The sequence below is a fragment of the Myotis myotis genome, unplaced genomic scaffold (genome assembly GCF_014108235.1).
Source record: "Myotis myotis isolate mMyoMyo1 unplaced genomic scaffold, mMyoMyo1.p scaffold_m19_p_3, whole genome shotgun sequence".
Classification (NCBI taxonomy): Eukaryota; Metazoa; Chordata; class Mammalia; order Chiroptera; family Vespertilionidae; genus Myotis; species Myotis myotis.
The window spans coordinates 76,783,147-76,788,336 of record NW_023416335.1 but is presented as its reverse complement, the minus strand read 5'-3'; positions in this window follow the sequence as shown (position 1 = coordinate 76,788,336).

Genomic DNA, 5,190 nt, shown 5'->3' with positions numbered 1-5,190 from the left:
ACAAAGGACTCATTGAAAATATATTGCTCCCCTTAATAGAAGTGCTCCATTACAGGTGCACAGTTGAGCAAAGTCTAAACCAGCAAATATCAACTAGCATGCACCATCTTTCTGTGGCATCCTCAGCAAAAGGCAGAGAGCAATTACACAGCAGCTGGCCGTGGGCAGCAGCACTGTAGCGTTACAAGCAAGCTACCAAATGAAATCAGGGATCTTTTTCCATGAAATTGGGGGCAAGAGGCTATGCTTTGCTTGGTTGTGGCCGTTTTATTTCTGTATCTATTTACTCATTTGCTTTGCATTTGTTGTGTGCTGCAGCCAGAAGTTTGCTCCAGTAAATGAGAGGTGGAACTTGATGCTCTCTAAAGGGAAATTCGTTATGCTAGTTTGGGTACCTGAACTTAGTTAATAAAAATGGGAACTAAAGAGCCACAGTCCTGATTAAATCCAAAAAAGAAAAAAAGTTATTTTTTTTAATATATCTTTTATTGATTTTTTACAGAGAGAAAGGGAGAGAGATAGAGAGTTAGAAACATCAATGAGAGAGAAACATCAATCAGCCGCCTCCTGCACACTCCCTACTGGGGATGTGCCTGCAACCAAGGTACATGCCCTTGACCGGAATCGAAACTGGGACCCTTCAGTCTGCAGGCCAACACTCTATCCACTGAGCCAAACCAGTAATGGCAAAAAAAGTTATTTATATAAGTAATCATTCATGATGTACAAAGACATAGAGGACTAAGGAAATACATCACTGTTTCAGAGAACTTGCTGCCCTTCATGTTACTCAGGGCAGATGTACGGAGATGGCTGAAATCTTCCCTAGGCTGTCTTCTGATTTGACAGTGCACTTACAGTTAACTCTTAAGATTTCTTTTGTCATTGGGAAACCAATGTATACATTCTCTAATACTAACTTTTTTTTATAGACACCTAAAATCTTAGTGTTGTAGAAGAAATGTACTTATCCTATTTATTTGTCAAATGTATTTTCCTATTTCCTTGTCATATGGTTGAATTCAATGAAATAAAGCATTACAGAGGAAGCCTTTGATTAATACAGAACTGTGGTTAAAAACGCACATTTTCCTCCCTCCAATACAAGCTTGGCCATCACCCATTACAGACACACACACCCCACAGACACACTCCATCAACATTCAAACAAAAACTCCATAACAAATTCCTTTGTTACTTAATTGGAAAACTAGAATACAGAGCATTTTAATCACCTGTATCTGTAAGTTTTATGTTTTTATTTACATAAAAAATGTAAATTAGACTATGGTCACTATCTTGTAATTTTCTTTTTTTTTAATTTATTTTGATAACCACTCTCTTGCTTTCATCCAGCCTTTTTTTCTGTGCTAGCATATGGAGATTTACTAACTAAAATTATTTCTAACATGAATTAATATCCTATGCCCTAAAAACAACTATTCCTCTCCCAAAAAAGTCACCCTCTCTACCTGTTTCTATTGGCTGCATGAGGAAGGATTTGAAATATGTCTTTTAAAAAGCCTATTTACTTCCTTAAATATTTTGCTTTGATTTAAGTAAATTCCAATCAATAAAAGAGAATGAGTTTTGCACAAATCACCTACATATGCAATTTCAAAAATCTCAAAAACTACCTTAGTTTGGACAAAAAAAACAACAGATTTTGAAGTGCAATATCATATATTCGGTTCAAGATGCAAATACTGCCCTAACCAGTTTGGCTCAGTGGATAGAGTGTCAGCCTGCAGACTCAAGGGTCCCGGGTTTGATTCTGGTCAAGGGCATGTACCTTGGTTGTGGGCACATCCCCAGTAGGGAGTGTTCAGGAGGCAGCTGGTCGATATTTCTCTCTCATCAATGTTTCTAACTCTCTATCCCTCTCTCTTCCTCTCTGTAAAAAACCAATAAAATATATTTTTAAAAAATGATGCAAATACTTCCCAAGTTAAATTATACATCTCTCTATATATAAAAGCCTAAGTGACTGACCAAATGACTGGAACAACCAGTCGACCAGTCGCTATGACATGCACAGATGCTCAATGCAGGAGCTGCCCCTGGTGGTCAGTGCGCTCCCAAAGCCAACATCCCTCAGCCAGCCTACCTCCCACGGTCCCTGCCCCCATTCCTTCCCCCTGCTGGCAGGCCCCTATCAGCCTGGCCCCGAATGGGGTTGGGCGAGATGGCCCCGATCTGCCCTAATCACAGGCCAGGTCTAGGGACCCCACCCATGCACAAATTCATGCATCGGGTCTCTAGTTTTATATAAATACAATGATATGATCTTGTTACAAGTCATTTGCCAATAATCAACGCTTGTATAAATAGGGCAATGTTTTTACTGATTTTCATTAATTTGTTAATTATACATTTCATATGAGCATCTTCTTTGAGCCAGACCTTGTGCTCACACATCACACCAGAGCAGTGGTTCTCAACCTTCCTAATGCTGCGACCCTTTAATACTGTTCCTCATGTTGTGGTGACCCCCAATTTCATTGTTACAAATTGAACATAATTAAAACATAGTGATTAATCACAAAGACAATATGTAATTATATATGTGTTTTCCGACGGTCTTAGGTGACCCCTGTGAAAGGGTCATTTGACCCCCAAAGAGGTCGCGACCCACAGGTTGAGAACCACTGCACTAGAGGAATAAAAAATAAAACCCAAGATTCAAGTAGGGAAAAGGCACTATATAAGTGGTATAGGAGATCACATTTTGTTTTCTTCTGGATAAGTCAGTTCAGAATTCCTAGAGTGAATATATAGATTATGTGTACTGACACTAGAGAGGAGTGAGGATATTACAATTTAGAACTAGAGTTAAAAAATTATGATCAATATGAGGTACAAAAAATCCTACAGCCCTGCCCTAACCGGTTTGGCTCAGTAGATAGAGCGTCAGCCTGCAGACTCAAGGGTCCCAAGTTTGATTCTGGTCAAAGGCATGTACCTTGGTTGCGGGCACATCCCAGTAGGGAGTGTGCAGGAGGCAGCTGATTGAAGTTTCTCTCTCATCGATGTTTCTAACTTGGTATCCCTCTCCCTTCCTCTCTGTAAAAAAATCAATAAAATATATTTTTTTTAAAAAATCCTACAGCCCTGGCAGGGTGGCTTAGTTCGTTGGAGCATCATTCCATACACCCAAACGTTGCAGGTTCGATTCCTAGCCAGGGAACATATTTCAGTTGCTGATTCAGTCCCTGGTCAAGCACATAGAGAAGGCAATAGATGAATGTTTCTCTTTCACATGGATATTTCTTTCTCTCTCTCACTCTATTTCTTTCTTTTCCCCTGTCTCTAAAACCAATAAGCATATCTTCAGGTGAGGATTTAAAAATGTAAAATATATCAGGCAGCAGAGTATACAATGGCATCAATTTATTCATTTCTTAAACAAATTAAGACTTTAGTATATGATACAGAACGCTTCTCATATTTTGACAATTCAAATTATCCCATACCTCCATAGTTAAAATTAAACAAAAAATAAAGAAACAGAAATTTGTGATTGTGACCTAGAATGCTTTTCGCAGATGTCAAAATAATTCAATAATAAAAATTGAAGAATGCTATCTATAATAATAAAAGCATAATATGTAAATTGACAAAACAGCCAAAATAGCGGAAAGACCATCCAGACAACCATGCTATGACACCCACTGATGCCAGGCCAGCCAAGGTGGTGTTATGTGATTGGTCAGCGGCCCAGCCATTGTCCCATGATTGCCCCGCAGAGGGAGGCCCAGGCAACCCGGCAGCAGCGCTGCAGTGGTTGGGCGGGACCTTCATCTGCGGGGTGATTGATTGTGCAGGCCAGGATGAGGGACCCACTCCAAGTGCACAAATTTCGTGCACAGGGCCTCTAGTATTTTATAAATGAATACTTTTTAGACAGAAGCATTGCATGCATTGAATTTTAAACAATCATTTTTAATAAAAATATGACTTGATATAATTTTTAAACCTAATTTTGGTAAATCCTATTTCTGTCTCAATTATGAATAATTTACTTTAATGATTTCATATAAAAATTAATATTCAGAGTGAACTATGAAGTTATACCACTCTTGAATTTCTTATCTTCATTAAATGGAGACCAGAAAATTTTTCATAAATATATTATAATTTTAAAAGTTTTAAACTAAAATTCTTACCATTAAAAACTATTAATAAATATTTTTATGATGATTTGCAATAAAAATTGTTCAACTGTGAAAAACCATTAACACTGTTTTTGTTTAAGTGTTGGAGGACTTTATATAATGGTCATCAAGACTTTGAAATACAGGAAAAACATCACTTGTTATTAAGTCATTAAAGATATTCTTAAAAGATCTTTTATTGTTGACTCTGTTATAGGTGTTACCCATCTCCCCCCTTTTGCTACCTCCACCCTACACTCAACCCCCCCAACCCCTAGGGCTTCATCACATTATTGTCTGTCTCCATTGTCTCCATGGGTTATGCATCTCTATACTAATAGGGTGGGGGTCCTCACTGGGGTGCATGGCCAGCCTGGGTGAGGGGCTGATGGCTGTTTGCAGGCTGGTCAAGCTCCCGTCATGGAGGGGTTCCCCACTGGGGTGCATGGCCAGCCTGGGTGAGGGGATGATGGCTGTTTGCAGGCTGGTCAAGCCCCATCCAGTGGGGACCCTCACCCCATGGAGGTTTGGCAAGCCTGGGTAAGGGGCTGATGGCTGTTTTCAGGCTGGCCATACCCCCTTTAGGTTGGGGGGTCCCCACTGGGGTGCCTGACCAATCTGGGTGAGGGGCTGAGGGCCATTTTCAGGCTGTCCAAGCCCCACCGGTGATGGAAGTTCCCAGCCTCTCCTTTTTTTCTTTTCTTTTTTTTATTCTGGTATTTATTTACCTTCTATAATTGAAACTTTGTAGCCTTGAGTGGAGCTCAGAGCTGGCCAGGGCGGGCGGGAAGCTTGTCTTCCTCCATCGCAAGGGGCAACCCAAGCCTCCTGCTCGCTCCAGCTCCGTGGCCATGTCCTGCTGAAAGCAGGTATCTAGGGTTTATTTATCTTCTATAATTGAAACTTTGTTGCCTTGAGTGGAGCTCAGATCTGGCAGCAGCAGGCGGGAAGCTTGGCTTCCTCCATTACTGGGCAACCAAGCCTCCTGCTTGTTCCAGCTCCATGGCTGCCGGCTGCCATCTTGGTTGGGTTAATT